At 40.8% G+C, this 20,237-nt stretch overlaps 1 protein-coding gene across 10 annotated transcripts in view; it reads right to left on the bottom strand.

The window, feature by feature from the left end:
- EYA4 (EYA transcriptional coactivator and phosphatase 4) overlaps positions 1 to 20,237 on the bottom strand; it is a 358,775-nt gene that overhangs the window by 21,150 nt on the left and 317,388 nt on the right. The window lies entirely within an intron of this gene.

Genomic DNA, 20,237 nt, shown 5'->3' with positions numbered 1-20,237 from the left:
AAGGTAGATTTATTGGATGTTTGTGGGACCTGAGCAGGCAGTGCTGTCTGGAGTGGGATAGGAAGAGCTGGTAGAGATTGATGGGACCACACCTTCATTATTAATTGCATTCTAATCAACAGACAATATTTATCTGAATCTTTATAAAGTATGATCTCACCTGCATTTGACTAGGGATGAAGAGGGAAGGGTGGAGGATGACTAAGAAACATTAATTCAGTAAATGTAATACATAATGTATAAAAATAAAATATATACATCTAGAAGTTTAATGAAAGTAAGGGGATTAGCAAAAAGTCAAAGTGACTTAATTTTTGTTTATAGAAACCAAGAGATTATACAGCAGCAAGGAGTTGAGAATGAAAATCAGAGTTGGTACTTTACCACAATTAATTACAGTTGAAAGCCTGGCACAGAGGTGTAAAACTTTATTTTTAAAAGTAAGGAGAGTTTAGGGCTGGAGCTAGGGCAATAATTCATGCACAAACCTTGTGTTTAAAATTTCAAAGTTGGAAAGATCTCTAAAAGAGAACTGCTCTGGATGTGATTCTGGAGATGAGAAAATAGAAAGCCTGGAAAGGACGAATCTTCAGAATCTGAGACCAGAATGGGTGTTAGCAGGGAGGAAAAAATGGTTTCAGATGCAGCTGACAAGTCTAGAGGATACTATTGGTTTTGGCTGAGAAGTTATTTTGGAAGACCTTGGAGGCTGATTTGGGTTGAGTGGCTGGGCTAGGAGCCAGATTGTAGGGATCTGAGGACAGAGAACCACACTTGTGTTTTCAGTGATCTAATAAATGACATTTCAAGAAATGTATTTAAACTTGGGGAAAGGTAATGCTAACTTCAGTTCATTTTATGATAAGCATACACAACCCAGGTCAGGACTAGCATTGTTTATATAGACTCCCAAACTTACTCTACTTAGCAAGCAGAAGACTCTCTTCATTTCACACCTATATACCAAGAATCATTCTTTTCCCTTTTACTTCTAATATTCTTTGAGGGGGGGGGAAACCTTAGAGTGTACGCATATTTGAAGTATCATTCTCCTATTCTGTAGTGATGAAAATGTACAGAATAGGAACTGAGTGCTTAGAAGGAAAGAGGTCACTGAGATGTTGGGCAAAGCTGACTTGATGTGGGAGAAGACGAAGAGAAGACAATCATATGTTGGGTGTCAATCTTATAACTGCTTATGTCTCTTTCTCCTCTCTCCATGAAATTCTCCAGGCCAGAATACTGGAGTGGGTAGCCTTTCCCTTCTCCAGGGGATCTTCCCAACCCAGGGATCGAACCCAGGTCTCCCAAACTGCAGGCAGATTCTTTACCAGCTGAGCTACCAGGCAAGCAAGATCAAATAAATTCCATTTCATCCAACAAGTATTCATTCAAGATCAAGAACAAAAAGCTTAAGTGCCCATTTTGTGCCTCAAAGAGTTTCAAAACTCAGAGTGCTCTCTTGCTCTATTTCCTTCAAGTATAAAATTCTTATTTCTTTTTGTTGTTGTTTGTTTTGTTGCTGATGTTGATGGGTAATCTCTGAAGGTAAAAATTAAAAAAAAAAAAAGGTCTTTTTTCTGTTAAAAAGTCCCATTTCTAGTCTCTTTTACTATGAGGGGGATGGGTGTGGGGATTGAATAGGCTAATGACACACAAAAAAATTGTAAATATTCTGTCTAGTCAAGGGACCATGAACAAAAAGCCTACAGAAATATCAGGAAAAATCAAATGTAATTATAGCATGAAAACATATAATTCCATTAGTGACACTCTATGCTTTTGAGGAATGTTCACTGATGCAAGACAATAAAACCGAGCTCCACAGGACTCCATTATGTTTCTGATGATTACTGCTCCAGAGATGTATATTTCAGACGGGGGTTCAGAAATGTCTTTACAGGAAAGGTTTTCTTTCTCAAGAATAGATTGCTTAAAGTCTTATCCTATTATTTGCCAATTTTCCTTTTTTAAGTTTTAGATACAATTTTTAAATTTCTTATGTTCATGCCTCCCATTCTTTGCATTTACAGATCAGATTTATGGGAAGGGGGGAAAACATACTGTTCCTCTTTGATTGTTACTTTCATCGATGCCACGCTTCTGTAGTATGTAACTCTCCATGCAACCCAAGTGGTGATAGGAAAATTTATAAAGAATGCATTTTGGGCAGCCAGTGGACATGCAAACAAGTATAATTTTTAAAAAAACCAACAGGAATTCTCCAACAAGGAACTCTAGCATAGGATATGATGAAAGCTGTTCTTGAGAATCGCACTGGAATGCAATCCCATGGCAATGACAGGGCCCTTGGTTTATTTCTTGAGCTACGGCAATCCCACATCACACAGTCTCCTAGAGCCAGGACTCAGTTAAGCATTTTGGCAAAACATCATTTGTTAACTGGGAGAGTTTCGGTTTGAGGTCTGCCTGAGTGTGAACTAGCTGTATTTTGCTAAGGTTTCGAGACAGCCAGGCCTGTTGAAAGCTATGTTGAAAGCCTGGCACAGAAGGGCTACGAACAGCCATCCCACAAGCCAAGGAAAACCATGCTTGTAAGAGGTGCTGGTCTTGTCTCTAAGAGAAGGTCGAGTGAGGGCTTACTTTCATATATCTAATATTACTCCTCTTCCCTCCAGTTTACTAAGTCACTGGAATAGCTAACTCTAAGTAAGCAGACTCCAGTGCCCTGTTTTCCAACAGAAGGGCCCACAGATGTAAGAATCCAAAAAGATGAGCAGGAATTTGGTAAAGGTCACTCTCATGTTGGGCACCCTCTCCCTCGCCAGACCACCAGCCAGGAGTTGTCAGAGCCTACAATCCCATGGTTTTATCAGGCATTTGAGAGTTTAACATATTTCTGAACTGAACCCAAGTTTTATACAGAGATGTTTGCTCGTTTTCATTAGATGTTTGTAGAATTATGGGCACCTTATGAATCAAGGGTTACTGCCTTTTCTCAGTTTAACTGTAGTGAGTGTTGAGTTTAGGGTCTGGAATGAAGTGACAGTGAAAATTTGGATAGAGGGGGAAAGCGGGATAATAAAGGCAATAACAGGGTTTTGTGGCAGCTCTGATGTGTATTATACATGTAGAACAGTTCCAATCAGCTCGAAGTTTCATGTGGGGCAAACTGAACCTCTGCCATTTGAAATTTACTCTGTGTACTACTCTATGAAATACTGAACCTATTCCCAAGACATCTGTTGGAAAGAGAGAGAGAAAGAGACAAGAGCCCCAGAAACAGAGACAGAGAGGAGATGAAGAAAACAAGCACCTCTTGGCCCTCAGCTGTGCCTCTCAGCCGGATGTGACCACTGTAGAACAAAGTCAGGATCAAGGACGGCGCTTCTCTACATCAAAATTCTAACGCCTATTAGCCGTGTTAGCACAGGGCATGAGTTGGAGCCAGACAGTCTGTCTAGGGGCCTCTGCCCTGCACTGGCCCATCAGCTGGAATTCCTCCTCCAGGGACACACTGTAAAAATATCTCAGGAGAGGCAGCAATTATGTATTTTTAAAGAAATGGGTTCTTTTTTTTTCCCCTAAAGAATTCAAGCTCTTGGAATAGTTGCTCCCTGGAGACCTGAGGCAAGTCTGTAGACACGTGCACACAGAGGCCAAAGATATGCCAGTTCATTACAGGAAAAGGAAGACAAACCAGCTCCACGAATCAAGGCGGAGACAGCTAGTGAGTTAGTTAGAATACATAAACTCTTTTCATCAGTGACAAGAAATGCCATTGACATTCAGTTATGAATCAGAAGGGAAATTTTGCAATTGAGTTGTTTGTCTCTAATGGACAGCCAGTGGGCTTACGCATTCTCAGGGGGAATTGGAGAAAGGTTTCAGCAACATTCATGTATTTAGCATGTATTTATTGAGTGTCTACTACGTGTCAGACATGATCAAATTCTGGGCAGAAAGCAGAAAATTAAATAAGCGAAGTCCCAGCTCTTTTGGAGTTTATTTTATTACTGGATGAGCCCTCTGATAAATTCATGGACAAAAGCCCAGGAAAATATTCCAGGTGGTGAAAAATCAGTCAGCAGACACAGAGGGTGTGGGGCTGGGTGGTGAAGACTCATGTAAAGAAAGTGCAGGGGAGGCCTTTGTCAGGAAATGAGGGATAGGAGCCCTGAGAAAAGGGAGGGTTCAGCCATGCACAGGTGAGGCAGTTGGGGATATCTGGTGAGGCAGTTGGGGATATCTGGAGAGGCAACACTGGGGCCAGTGTATGTGAGAGCGTGTGAGGCAGAGTGACCCAGGTGAGGGACATGATGTCGACCAAGAATTTTAATAAAGAGGGAGTGCTCCCTGGATCAAATGCAGGTGAGAGAGACCCCAGGAAGATAAACCCTGCATCTGGCATGCAGGTCACTTCTCAGACTTGAAGAGAGTTGTTGGACTGGCAAGTGAGAGAAGAGCAGAGAAAGTGGGCAGTGACTGGAAAATGGCTCAAAAGGCTTTGCTGGTGATGGGACTGTTACGGCACATAAAAGACGGCCTAGAAGGGTAGGGAGGCTGGGAGGGAGGTCCGAGAGGGAGGGGATACATGTATACACATACTTATGGTTGATTTACGTTGTACGGCAGAAACCAACACAACTTTGTTAAGTAGTAATCCTCCAATTAAAAAGAAATTGTTAAAAAAGAGCGATGGAAATAATCCAGAAAAGTGGGACACTTAGGACTCAGGAATGAAAGGGGTCTTTTCAGGAGGCGATTCACTGGATAAGTGAGAGGGCCTGGAGCCAGGGCATGGTGGGGGTGCAGAAAGCAGGAAAAGAATATGGTTATGATGCAAAGATAAAGTGATTCTTCCAGTTTGCTTTCTTATCTTAAAGTGATAGATGAGTTTTGTGTAGAATGGAGAGGGGGCGCTTACAGGGGGTGAGAGAAGAGAAGGTTTGAAATAATAAGCTGGAAGAGTTAGACCAGCAGTACTGGGACCCACTGGAGACTTGTGGCCACATTCAGCTGCTTGAGTTACAGGTAGGGTGTTGGGCAAGGTTTTTTTGTTTCTTTTGGTGATGTTGTGTGTGTAGTTTTTTTGTTTGCTTGTTTGTTTTTGCAAGGTGAGTCTGATGGAGAAAAAGAGGGATAAAGATGATGAGACTTAATGTAAAAGAGGGGTGAGAATCACATCCAAGGCTGGGATGATCACGTCTAAGGCTCAGGCTCTCCAGCTTGACCACACATGAGAAACAACTGAGGAACTTTGAAAAATCCTGCTTCCCGGGCCACTGCCTTGTACCAGTTCAATCAGATATTCTCTAAGGTAGGACTCATGCACCAGCAATTTCAACGCTCTCCACTGATTCCAGTGGACACAAGACTGAGAATCAGCAGAGTAAGACCTTGTACTCAAAGCGTGGCTCACAGACCGGCAGCACTGGCATCAGCTGTGTACTTCTTAGAAAGGCAGACTCAGAACTACCCCAGAGATCTACTGAAGCAGAATCTATAGTTTAACAAGATCACCTGGTGATTCACGCACATGTTAATATTTCAAAAGCGCTGATCTAAGAGCTCTCCATAAGGTCTGGGACTGTTAGGGAAGACCCGAGCTAGCATGGCCTTCTGGCTTCCCAGGAGTTAAACCTCTGAGATACTCCCAAATGACTCTTAGGATGTGAGCCAGTTTGATGACTGAGTAGAATGATGATTCTGTATAATTTCTTGGGAATTAAGATTCCCTAGAAATAGCTTAAAGTTATGAATAAGAATGCACTGTCCCAGTTTCATCTCCATAAAGATCTTCTGTGGACTTAGGGACCAAGAGACTTGTGTTGCCCCTTTTCTTAGTCATATATCCAACTACTTGCTAGAGAGCAGGTAAACATGAAAAGCTAGCAAATTTTTCCTCTGTATTAAAACTATTTGTTCAAAATCCAAGTGTTTGATGTAAGCATCATATTTGTAATTAGACAGTAGTCAATATTAAGTAATCAGAAACTATGAAGGCGATATTACACAGCTTATCTACTACTACTAGCTTCTGCTGTTTAGATCAGAAGAGAATCCAATAAATAAAGCTCACCCACATTTATTAAACTAATAACAGATTAAATACACTTCGAGGGGAGTTACAGTAGTACTAATATGCTACAACTAGAACGGCTATACTATATACTATTGCTATTACAGAGACTTTGGATTGATGGAACTTGCTTCCAGCCTCTAATATGTCACAAATACTTTAAAATGCAAAAATAGCACAGTATTATGTTTATACAATATATAATTTATAGCATAGCACTTGGATAGAAAGGGACAAGTTAAGACAATGGCAAGAAAGACCATGGGAAGATGCCCTAGAAAGCACAGGACTGAGACAAAAATGATGGAGATGGCAAATGACAGCAAGCCTCAGGACTTGGAGAAAGGTGGATGAAGATCTTAGTGAAAGACTGTAGTAAAGATAAGTAAGACATGAATTTAGAGAAAGGAGAGTTGATGATGAGTTATGTAAATTTAATAATCTGATCTGCCCCTCCAACTTCCCAACATATGAGGCTGAATGTTCATTAGCCAAGATCAATAAACTGAGACTGAAACTTTAGGGATGATTATAAAAGGTGCCTCCAGAAGTTGTGTTTTTTAAGAAACGAATTACCGCTTATCTTTCTCGTGTATTAGTTTCAAGTTTTGCCATCTCTCAAACTCCCTCTAAGGATCTGAGAAATGTCACTATCTTTGATTTAGCTTTACTTTTACATACGTATGTACAGTCGACCCTTGCGCAACAAAGCTTTGAACCATGTAGGTCCATTTATATGTGGAGTTTTTTTCAATGAATATCTGGAACTTTTTTTGAGATTTGCGATAATTTGAAAAAACTTGCAGGCCAACCACATAGCCTAGAAATATGGAAAAAAATATTCTTTAGTTAGGTATATCATGAATGCATAAAGTATAAATAGATACTAGTCTATTTTACCATTTAATACTGTAAGATACACACAAATCTATTAAGACAAGTTAAAATTTATCAGAACTTGTGCACAGACCATTCATGACACCATTCACACTCAAGAGTAATGTATACAAATATAAAGATGCAGTATTAAACTGGAACTGAAATAAATTAACTATAGTCCACATTGTACTACTGTAATAATTTTGTAGCTATCTCCTGTTACTATTCTGGTGAGCTCAAGTGTTGGGAGGATCTGCCAGAAATGCTGAGTGATGCTAATCATCTCCTTGTGAGCAGTTCATTTCTCCAGTAAATCACATACTACAGTAAAAAGTGATCTCTTGCGGTTCTCGTCTATTTTGTGTTGTGTTTACTGCAATGCCATAAACCTTAAATAACTCCAGGGGACCCAGACGAAGTGCCCCTAGTGATGCTAGAAGCGCACTCAAGAAGCAGAGTCATCACGCGAACAACAAAAGCCCTGAACACTTGGTATGTACCATAGCTTGAAGTCTGCAGCTGTGCCTGCCCTCCATCTCAAGATAAATAAAAAAAAAAAAAAAAAAAAGGGAAATTTGTGAAGCCATGGTTGCAGCTACACCAGCAAGCTCAAAACCCTTGTTCTTTTTCAGAAATACCTGTTTATCTCACAAGGAAAATCCAGCTTTGACATGGGTGCAGGATTGCTTTAAGAAAGGCATACCTACAGACACCAGTATGATTGGAGAAAAGGTGAAGCCATTATTCGGCAACTTAAGAATCTGCCTGCAAGGCAGGAGACCTGGGTTCGATCTCTGAGTTGGGAAGATTCCCTGGAGAAGGGAATGGCAACCCACTCCAGTATTCTTGCAACTAATTCTTTCATTTTCAAACCCAAAGGAAGGTGAAGGAGCTAAAGCTGGAGAAACTAATGCCAGCAACGATGGTGTGATAGTTTTAGAAAGAGGCTTGGCTTTAAAAATGTCATGATAGCAGGAGAGAAGATTCATCCACCACGAAGCAGCAGATGAATTCCCAGGCACCATTAAGAAAATCACAAACAAAGAGAATATCTGCTGAACAGATTTCTAATATAGATGGAAGTGCCCGATTCTGGAAAAAAAAGATGCCACCAAGGACACTTGGTAATAAGAAGGAGAAGCAAGGACCAGGACTTAAGGCAGGAAAGGACAGTCTAATACCACTGTTTTGTGCAAATGCAGCCGAGTTTATGATCAGGATCACCCTTACATATAAAGCTGCTAACCCCAAGTCTTGAAGCAAAGGATAAACACCAGCTGCCAGTCTTCTGACTGTACAACAAGAAGGCCTGACAATGAAAACACTTTTGCTGGATTGGTTCTACTGATGCTCTGTCCCTGAAGTCAGAAAGTAACTTCTTAGTAAGGGACTGCTTTTTAAAGTTCTTTGGATATCTGACAATGCTCCTAGCTACCCAGACCCCATGAGTTCAACATCGAAGGCACCGTAAAGTATTCTACTTTCTCCTAAACACAACATCTCTAATTCAGTGTCTAGAACAGGGGGTCAGGGGGCCCTTGAAGGCTCATTATACAGGATACTCTATGGAAAGGATTGTCAGTGCTGTGGAAGAGAACCTCAACAGAGAACATCATGAACATCTTGAAGGATTATGTCATCAAAAATGCTATCACTGGTACAGAAAAAGCCCTAAAAGCCATCAATCCAGTAACAATAAATTCCTACTGGGGAAACTTGTGTCCAGATTTTGTGCATGATGTCACAGGATTTACAAAAGAGCCAATCAAGAAAATTATGAAAGAGATGGTGGATACAGCAAAGAAAGGTGGGGATAAAGGGTTTCAAGATATAGATCACAGAGAAATTCATGTCCTAATAAACACCACACCAGAGCAATTAACAGAACACAACTTGATGGAGGTGAGTGCTTCTGAACCAATGCTAGATGGTGAGTAAGAAGCAGCAGTATCAGAAAACAAGCTGTACACTCTTTGATATACATCACAGGAAGACGCTCTGTGATCCACCATTAGTAATGGAAACAAAAACAAAAATAAACAAATGGGACTGATTAAACTTAAAAGATTTTGCACAGCAAAGGAAACAATAAATAAGATTAAAAGACAACCTGCAGAATAGGAGGAAATAATTGCAAATTAAACAACTGACAAAGGATTCAGTTCAGTTCAGTTGCTCAGTCCTGTCCGACTCTGCAACCCCATGAATTGCAGCACGCCAGGCTTCCCTATCCATCACCAACTCCCGGAGTTCACTCAAACTCATGTCCATCGAGTCGGTGATGCCATCCAGCCATCTCATCCTCTGTTGTCCCCTTCTCCTCCTGCCCACAATCCCTCCCAGCATCAGGGTCTTTTCCAATGAGTCAACGCTTCGCATGAGGTGACCAAAGTATTGGAGTTTCAGCTTTAGCATCATTCCTTCCAAAGAAATCCCAGAATTGATCTCCTTCAGAATGGACTGGTTGGATCTCCTTGCTGTCCAAGGGACTCTCAAGAGTCTTCTCCAACACCACAGTTCAAAAGCATCAATTCTTCGGCTCTCAGCTTTCTTCACAGTCCAACTCTCACATCCATACATGACTACTGGAAAAACATAGTCTTGACTAGATGGACCTTTGTTGGCAAAGTAATGTCTCTGCTTTTGAATATGCTATCTAGGTTGGTCATAACTTTCCTTCCAAAGAGTAAGCGTCTTTTAATTTCATGACTGCAGTCACCATCTGCAGTGGTTTTGGAGCCCCAAAAAATAAAGTCTGACACTGTTTCCACTGTTTCCCCATCTATTTCCCATGAAGTGATGGGACCGGATGCCATGATCTTTGTTTTCTGAATGTTGAGCTTAAAGCCAACTTTTTCACTCTCCTCTTTTACTTTCATCAAGAGGCTTTTTAGTTCCTCTTCACTTTCTGCCAGAAGGGTGGTGTCATCTGCATATCTGAGGTTATTGATATTTCTCCTGGCAATCTTGATTCCAGCTTGTGCTTCTTCCAGCCCAGCGTTTCTCATGATGTACTCTGCATAGAAGTTAAATAAGCAGGGTGACAATATGCAGCCTTGATGTACTCCTTTTCCTATTTGGAACCAGTCTGTTGTTCCATGTTCAGTTCTGACTGTTGCTTCCTGACCTGCATGCAAATTTCTCAAGAGGCAGATCAGGTGTTCTGGTATTCCCATCTCTTTCAGAATTTTCCACAGTTTATTGTGATCCACACAGTCAAAGGCTTTGGCATAGTCAAGAAAGCAGAAATAGATGTTTTTCTGAAACTCTCTTGCTTTTTCAATGATCCAGCGGATGTTGGCAATTTGGTCTCTGGTTCCTCTGCCTTTTCTAAAACCAGCTTGAACATCTGGAAGTTCACGGTTCATGTATTGCTGAAGCCTGGCTTGGAGAATTTTGAGCATTACTTTACTAGTGTGTGAGATGAGTGCAAGTGTGCGGTAGTTTGAGCATTCTTTGGCATTGCCTTTCTTTGGGATTGGAATGAAAACTGAGGTTTTCCAGTCCTGTGGCCACTGCTGAGTTTTCCAAATTTGCTGGCATATTGAGTGCAGCACTTTCACAGCATCATCTTTCAGGATTTGAAATAGCTCAACTGGAATTCCATCACCTCCACTAGCTTTGTTCGTAGTGATGCTTTCTAAGGCCCACTTGACTTCACATTCCAGGATGTCTGGCTCTAGGTCAGTGATCACACCATCATGCTTATCTGGGTTGTGAAGGTCTTTTTTGTACAGTTCTGTGTATTCTTGCCACCTCTTCTTAATGTCTTCTGCTTTTGTTAGGTCCATACCATTTCTGTCCTTTATCGAGCCCATCTTTGCCTGCAATGTTCCCTTGGTATCTCTAATTTTCTTGAAGAGATCTCTAGTCTTTCCCATTCTGTTGTTTTCCTCGATTTCTTTGCATTGATCGCTGAGGAAGGCTTTCTTATCTCTCCTTGCTATTCTTCGGAACTCTGAATTCAGATGCTTTTATCTTTCCTTTTCTCCTTTGCTTTTTGCTTCTCTTCTTTTCACAGCTATTTGTAAGGCCTCCCCAGACAGCCATTTTGCTTTTTTGCATTTCTTTTCCATGGGGATGGTCTTGATCCCTGTGTCCTGTTCAGTGTCATGAATCTCCATCCATAGTTCATCAGGTACTCTATCAGGTCTAGTCCCTTAAATCTGTTTCTCACCTCCACTGTATAATTATAAGGGATTTGATTTAGGTCATAACTGAAGGTCTAGTGGATGAGAGGAGATACCACTCGCCCAAGGTAAGGAGCAGTGGCTGCACTTTGATGGAGCAGCCATGATGAGATATCCCATGTCCAAGGTAAGAGAAACCCAAGGAAGACGGTAGGTGTTGTAAGAGGGTATCAGAGGGCAGACACACTGAAACCATAATCACAGAAAACTAGTCAATCTAATCACATGGACCACAGCCTTGTCTAACTCAATGAAACTAAGCCATGCTGTGTGGGGCCACCTAAGATGGGCAGGTCATGGTGGAAAGGTCTGACAGAATGTGGTCCACTGGAGAAGGGAATGGCAAACCACTTCAGTATTCTTGCCTTGAGAACCCCATGAACAGTATGAAAAGGCAAAATGATAGGATACTGAAAGAGGAACTCCCCAGGTCAGTAGGTGCCCAATATGCTACTGGAGATCAGTGGAGAAATAACTCCAGAAATAATGAAGGGATGGAGCCAAAGCAAAAACAATACCAAATTGTGGATGTGACTGGTGTTAGAAGCAAGGTCCGATGCTGTAAAGAGCAATATTGCATAGGAACCTGGAATGTTAGGTCCATGCTGCTGCTGCTGAGTCACTTTAGTCATGTCCGACTTTTTGCAACCCCATAGACGGCGGCCCACCAGGATGCCCTGTCCCTGGGATTCTCCAGGCAAGAACACTGGAGTGGGATGCCATTTCCTTCTCTAATACATGAAAGTGAAAAGTGAAAGTGAAGTCACTCAGTCATGTCTGACCCTCAGCGACCCATGGACTGCAGCCTTCCAGGCTCCTCCACCCATGGGATTTTCCAGGCAAGAGTACTGGAGTGGGGTGCCATTACCTTCTCTGTTAGGTCCATGGATCAAGGCAATTTGGAAGTGGTCAAACAGGAGATGGCAAGAGTGAAATTCAACATTCTAGGGGTCAGCGAACTAAAATGGACTGGAATGGGTGAATTTAATTCAGATAACCATTATATCTACTACTGTGGGCAGGAATCCCTTAGAAGAAATGGAATAGCCATCATGGTCAACAAAAGAGTCTGAGATGTAGTACTTGGATGCAGTCTGAAGAATGACAGAATCATCTCTGTTCATTTCCAAGGCAAACCATTCAATATCACAGTAATCCTAGCCTATGCCCCAACCAGTAATGCTGAAGAAGCTGAAGTTGAATGGTTCTATGAAGACCTACAAGACCTTTTAGAACTAACACCCAAAAAAGATGTCCTTTTCATTACAGGGGACTGGAATGCAAAGTAGGAAGTCAAGAAACACCTGGGGTAACAGGCAAATTTGGCCTTGGAGTACGGAATGAAGCAGGGCAAAGGCTAATAGAGTTTTGCCAAGAGAACACACTGGTCATAGCAAACACCCTCTTCCAACAACACAAGAGAAGACTCTACACATGGACATCACCAGAAGGTCAACACCGAAGTCAGATTGATTATATTCTTTGCAGCCAAAGATGGAGAAGCTCTATACAGTCAGCAAAAAGAAGACTGGGAGCTGACTGTGGTTCAGATCATGAACTCCTTATTGCCAAATTCAGACAAAGGATTAATCTCCAGAATATATAAATGGGTCATACAACTCAATATTAGGAAAAAAACAATCCAATCAAAAAAAAAAAAAAAGGCAGACTACCTAAACAGACATTTCTCCAAAGAAGAGATACAGATGGCCAATAAACACAAGAAAATATGCTCAATATCACTAAGTATTAGAGACAGGCAAGCCACAACTACTATGAGGTATCGCCTCACACCAGTCAGAATAGCCATCATTAAAAAATCTACAAACAATAAATGCCAGAGGGGATGTGGAGAAAAGTGAACCCTCCTACACTGTTAGCAGGAATGTAAACTGATACAGTCGTTATGGAGAACAGTATGGAGATTCCTGAAAAAACTAGGAATAAATCTACCATGTGATCCAGCAACCCCACTACTGGGAATATACCCTGAAGTGAAGTGAAGTAAAGTGAAGTCGCTCAGTTGTGTCCGACTCTTTGCGACCCCATGGACTATAGCCTACAAGGCTCCTCTGTCCATGGAATTTTCCAGGCAAGAGTACTGGAGTGGGTTGCCAAAAGACACACATACCCCAATGTTCATAGCAGCACTGTTTACAGTAGGTTGGACATGGAAGCAACCTAGATGTCCATCAAAAGATGAATGGATAAAGAAGATGTGGTACATATATACCACGGAATATCACTCAGTTCTAAGAAGGAATGAATTTGAGTCAGTTTCAGTGAGGTAGATGAACCTAGAGTCTGTTATACTGAGTGAAGTAAGTAAGAAAGAGAAAAATACAAAGAAGGCTGGTTGCAGAAGAACTGATGCTTTTGAACTGTGGGTTGGAGAAGACTCTTTAGAGTCCCTTGGACAGCAAGGGGATCAAACCAGTCCATCCTAAAGGAAATCAACCCTGACTATTCATTGGAAGGACTGATGCTGAAGCTGAAGCTCCAATACTTTGGCCACCTGATGCAAAGAGCCGACTCTGAAAAACATCCTATGCTGGGAAAGACTGAAAGCAAAAGGCGAAGAGGGCAGCAGAGGATGATGGCTAGATAGCACCACTGACTCAATGGACATGAATCTGAGCAAACTCCGGGAGATAGTGAAGGACAGGGAATCCTGGTCCATGGGGTCACAGAGAGTTGGACACAACTTAACGACTGAACAACAACAGCAACACAGAATCTAGAAAAATGATATTGATGAGCCTATTTGGAAGGAAGGGAGACACAGCTGTAGAGAATGGACTTGCGGACATAATGGAGGAGGGAGAGACTGGGATGAATGGAGAAAGTGGCATCAACACATATACACTCTCAGGTGTAAGACGGATAGCTGGTGAGAAGTTGCTGTGTAGCACAGGGAGTCCAGCCTGCTGCTCTGTGATGACCCAGAGGGATGGGATGAGGGAGAGGAGGGAGACTAGGGAGGGAGGGGATGTATGTATAATTATGAATGATTTGAGTTGTTGTATAGCAGAAACCAACACAACATTGTAAAAATTTTAAAAATATTTAAATTTAAAAATTAATAAAACAAACTGATGTTAGACAATCTGGCAGAAGCATTATGTTGTTCAAAGTAGTTTTTTATTTCTTTTATGACACGGACCCTTCTATGATATGGGAACTGAAACTAAAGCAAAGAGTGGAAGGATTGGGCCATATAGAAACATTTATAGAGAAATGAAAAAGCCAGAGGCAGACAGAAATTGTGATGTATTTCTGTAAAGTTACACTGAGTATGCCTGCTGTTCCACCTCCCCTTCTACCTCCTCCTATTCTTCCAGCTCTACCACCTGGTGCGACCTCAAGACCAACCCCTCCTCTTCCTCCTCCTCTCTAGCCTATCCACTGTGACGAGGATGAAGGAAAAGACCTTATGAATAGTAATCATCATGACAGTTAATAAGCTTATCTGTTGTGTATGTGTGTTGAGTGTCTTCATATATAAACCTAATCAATGTAAGTCAAGGCCCATATGACACGTTTTTGTCCCATGATCATCACTACTTAAGTTATCTGTCGTGTAGAACATGGTGTGCAAAGACTTGTATTGAAGTGTACAGCTTATCCTTACATGTGCATAAGGTGAGAGATATATAAAATTAAGAATGTGTTAGTTTCCCTACTGTTTTATAACTTTTCTTTGAAAGAATTACATGACTGTACAGTACAGCCCTCTCTCTAGTAACTGGAAAAACTTCATATCAGCTTATCATCACAGGCAAGTGTTATTTTCTTTTTGAATGTGACAATGCCTCCAATACTGTATTATGAATATGACTGTAATACTATGTGCCATAAAAATTTTATAACGGTTCTTTCATTGGTGTATAGGCTAAAGTAATCACATTCAGTTCAGTTCAGTCACTCAGTCGTGTCCGACTCTTTGCGACCCCATGAATCGCAGCACGCCAGGCCTCCCTGCTGCTCTGTTATTAATGCATGAATCATTGTGCCTGTAAATAAATGTGTTTTTCTTTTTCACATTATCTTTTTATTTTTGATGTCTACTGTTAGTAATATCTATCACATCTCCAGTGTTTTGTACCATGTCTTACATACTGACATAGGTACTGACAGGCAATTCATCTTATAAACAGATTACAAATTTCTGGTATTGATAAATACAGTGCTTGTGTGTTTGCTAAGTTGCTTCAGTTGTGTCTGACTCTTTGCAACCCCATGGACTATAAGCCCTCCAGGTGCCTCTGTTCATAGGATTCTCCAGGCAGGAATACTGGAGTGGATTTCCAATTTCTCCTCCAAGGGATCTTCCCAACCCAGGGATCGAACCCATGTCTCCTGCATTAGCACGCGGATTCTTTACCACTGAGCCACCAGGGAAGCCCCACTTACCTTCATGACAATCTTATCATTTAAAATCTAGTTCGTGCTATTTTGGGAGCCTTTCGAGGTAAGTGTGTGGGGACTGTTTCACATAAAAGTATCCAGTGGATTTATCCTGATGAGCATATCATTTCTCCAGGGCTGCTCTTATGTAAGAGGTTGTCTTAAGTGGGGAGGTAGTATTGGGAGCTTGAATTTCAGTTTCACAATACAACTGTTCACTTTTCTTTCAGTCTTTCCCCTGACTTGGGCTATGGGCTTTACATCCTTCCTGTGGAATAACTTTACAGAGAATCACAGCCTCATAGCACATGATGTATTAGTGCTCCAAAACAGATTAAATCCCTGAAGCACGATTTATTTAGCTTCCTTCATGCCTCCCTCTAACCAAGAGGAATTACTGCAACTTCTCGGGTAAAATACTATATGTAATTAATAGGGGAACAGGAATAATCTTCATAAACTATAACAGATGAGGGATGATTCCTGGTCTGTGTCCTGCCAATTTACAAACTCTTATTTGAGAGCTGTGTGGTGCTGAAAGGTATACATGCCAACTGGGGCTCAGTCAGTTCCACGGGCAGCAGACCTCAAATACCAACATCCTTCATTTGCCATCACGGTAAATACCCAGGAACAGTTCTGTTGACAACTGAACAGAGTCCAAAATGATCGCATCTTAGGGAGATCCTTGGAAAATTCATAGTATTATTTATTTACACATTGAAGCAGAATTCTTCTAAAGTTTTTTTTTTTTAATTAAAACATAAAAGTTAGCTATATAGAGCAATTTATGAATAAAAATGCTATTCCTAAATGATTATGTTCCATGGGTTTTATTTTTATAGGTGGTGGGGAAAGACAATAGACCAAACGAGTGTAGAGATTAAGAGCAGGTGGAAGAGTTTTGGGTGCTGGTTGGCCAAACCACTTGTGAGCTGGGTGACACGGTATCCATCACGGGGGGGGGGGGGGGGGGAGGGGTGGCGGTGAAAGCCAAGGAGATAGTAAAGCATTTAATAAGACCTTCAGCAACCTTATTGAAATTCATTTCAAAGGCAAAAAGTCTCAGGCTCCTAGCCCTCAGACCTACAGGATCTGGTGGTGGGACCAGCCATTTCTGTTTTACAAACTCTGAGGCTCACTATGGCTCACATTTGTTTGAGAAGCCCTGTTTCAGTCAGCAGCCTTCAAAATGGTCTCCTGGGGTTCACCTGGGTTCCTCTGAACTCTTTTCTCCACACAGCAGTCGATCTTAAACCACCAGGTCCCAACTCAATCTAAAACCCTACAACAGCTTCCACTGCACCTAAATAAATCCCACACGCTTTACGGGGGTGCTGCTGCGGCCCCCTGCCTGCCTCTCTGCTCTTATCTTGTGTTTCTCCCCCTTGTTTACACCCTTCCAGTCACACTGCTCCTTTATATTCCTGGAACAGTGGAAGATTGTTCCCGCCTCAGGGCCCTTCTGAGTCCTCTGCCTGGAACTTGCCCCTCCACGCTTCTCCCCCGCCTAATCTGTAGGCAGCGCCTTCTTGTAATTCAGGTCTCAGTATCAATGTCACCTCCCCAGTCACCTCCCTTCCCCCGTCAATTTCTATCTGACCTAGTTTTTATTGTCTTCAAAGCAGCTACCACAATCTGAAATAATTTCACTTGCTTGTAAGCTCCCTGAGAGCAGGAAGCATGTCTGCCTCTGTTGAGTAAATATTTGTTGATAAGTAAATATTTGTTAGATGAACACAGTTGTTCTTGGAGCTCTAGTATGTGGTAGAGCTGAGATGACCCAATGTCCTCTCTGTCCCCTTCAAATGTGTCCTGAGTGCATGTGGTCCCCAGCTTCAGAAGTTGGGTCTGATAAAACAACATTCCTTATTAAGCCACTTCTTAATATGCCAAGATATTCATGTCTTACTAGCTACACTACAACACCAATTTCCTTACTGATATTAAGAAAAATATCAATGATTATGATATGACATCAATTCTGTATGGAATCTAAAAAGAAATGGTACAAATGAACTTATTTACAAAGCAGAAATAGATTCATAGACTTAGAGAACCAACTTATGGTCCCCACCTGCCCAGGGGGGTAAGGGTGTGGGGGATAGATTGGGAATTTGGGATTGACATGTACACATTGCTATATTTAAAATAGATAACCACCAAGAACCTACTGCAAAAACAAGAAAAATTTTAAAAAAAAGTCAATGACCAAATTACTTTTAAAAATAAATAAGCAATAATTCAATAAACAAAGTCATCTAAGTTGTTTTTCATGGACCTCAATAAAGGTACTTTCATTTTGATTTGAAAATATTAAGCCTAAAAATATTTTCACTCTAATTTTTTCAAATTTCCCTGAGTAAACCATTATTCAACATGGTCAGCTACAGCAGGTCCCCTTCCTGTAGCAGAGAACAGTATTAAGGACAAAGCTGTGTTATGAGAATGACCTAGTTTCCAATATTTGTACCAGCATTTAACATTCTGTGACCTTGGTTGATTTTCTCAAACCCTAAAGACCCAGTTTCCTCATCCACAGAACTTGGCTCACAATAAATTACAGCAGAGTGGGTTATGAGCATTAAGTTGGGTAACATTTGTGAAAATGACTAATCACAGTTACAATTTTTAGAGTAACAATTCACATCAAATGTTCTGCTAGGCTGTTAACATGTTATCACTTTCTTATTCACTATAAGACAATATTATTCCCATTTTACAGAAATTGAGAATGAAGAATTAATTTTCCCAAGATCAGAAAGCTGTAAACATCAGCACTGGCCTTTCAAATTTAGGTCTGTCCAACTCAAAGGCTCTTGTCATTAGCCCCAGTCCCTACTGCTTGGAAAATACCAAACACAGGTGCTACCTTGCGGCAGGCAGAAATGTAGGCTTATCTTCCCACACCTTTCCAACATGCCCCTGATCCTTCTGCTGTTCTGTACCACTGTACGGATATCTGTCTGGACGTTCTGTTTCACTGAATATTTCTTAAGTTTTTCCTTTTGATGGAAAACGATCCCAGTGATCTGAGAGAAGATATTTAGAATTATTCCAACTTAAAGGAGAACTCACACAACCGCCTATAATACTTAATTGCCCATCCTTGTTTCAGGAAATGTCACTTATATATTGTGTTCATGGTAGCTTACTTGTCTATGCCATGTGATATTCTATTAGCAGAAACAACATGGGGTTTGGGGTCAAATGTCCAGGGCCCCAGGATTCATCTCTGCCGTTGTCTAGCTCTGTGACTTTGCACACAGCTTATTCCCTCTCTGAGTGTTTTTCCTCATGTACAGACTGGGGAGAACAACCCACCCCTTAAAATGTTTGCGACGCTTAACTCCTGGCACATCATGGGTATTAAATAAACAGTAGAGCCCTTCTTTCCGTCACTTTGCCCTGCCCACTCGGCAAGCTCTGCTGTTTTAAGCCTCTGTAGGCATACAGAATGTCTCTGTTTTCTATGTGAACAAAGCATTTTGATAATACTTTAAAATAATGGAATTTGTTTGTGAAATGAGTGCTGCATGACCAGGGGGCTACCCCGGGAGGTGATGGTTATTTCAGTGACAGGCCACTGATGAAGGAAGCAGGAGAGGCTGCTTTTGAACTGGTCTTAGAGCCATTTTCTGAGTCATGCAAAAGCCGCCTCATTATTTGATGTTCTTTTTTTTCAAATGATGCTCTTTTTTTTTGCTACTTTATTGGAGCTCCTTCTTATCCCAAATGGAAGTCTGTGCTCAGTTCTGGCATGGTAAAAACTTTAAAATATCTTTGACAAAAAGAATATATATATATATATATATAGAGAGAGAGAGAGAGAGATTTTAACAGTGTTCTTTATTTATTGCCTTGGGTTCAAAATTATTCTTCTATTTCTAAAGATCATGATTACCACAAAAGGATAAAGGTTTGAATTCAGGAAATATTTTAAAAATCTAAAGATAATTCCCAAAGACGAGTTCCACCACTGATTTGGCACAATGGAAGCAACACAAGATATTTAGGTACAGCCTCTAATAGTGACTATTTTGAAGGGAACTTTATTTGAATTTGTGTGTTCAAGTTAGACTGTTAATTGTAAAAATTTATCTAATATGAAACTTAGCATATAAATAGTGCAATCAATTCAACAGGATTTACTGCATATGCCACACAAGCTAAAATTATTGCAGAAGAAAATGCTTTCAATTGCTGTCTGGAAACTTTTTACACTATATGTTCTATCAGTAATAGAATTTGAGTGTGTACCCCAAATTCATATACAGTTAATTTATTTATAAATCACATACATATTTTTAAAGTTGTAATCATTTACATGTATTTATCATGTACCTGCATTGTGAAACAGACAACAGCAGAAATTGTGGGGCATAAATGTGTGTGTATACATACACACATGTCAATATATTTTCTCTTTATCTCAATGAAACACCTTGTGTGTATGTAACATGTAAGCATCCATCCTGGAGACCACTGAATTAAGATAATAATGATTGTGATAAAGGGGCTAAGACTCCTTTTGCTTTTTTGTTTTGCATATAGAGTCTGTTTTTTTTTTTTAACATTTTATTGTATTGGGGTATAGCCAATTAACAAATAATGCTGTGATAGTTTCAATTAAACAGCAAAGGGGACTAAGCCATACATACACATGTATCCATTTCCCCACAAACTCCCCTCCCATCCTGGCTGCCACATAAACAGAG

Source organism: Bubalus kerabau, chromosome 9 (genome assembly GCF_029407905.1).
Source record: "Bubalus kerabau isolate K-KA32 ecotype Philippines breed swamp buffalo chromosome 9, PCC_UOA_SB_1v2, whole genome shotgun sequence".
NCBI lineage: Eukaryota > Metazoa > Chordata > Mammalia > Artiodactyla > Bovidae > Bubalus > Bubalus kerabau.
The sequence above is the reverse complement of the archived record's forward strand: the minus strand, read 5'-3'. Positions and strand labels throughout refer to the sequence as shown.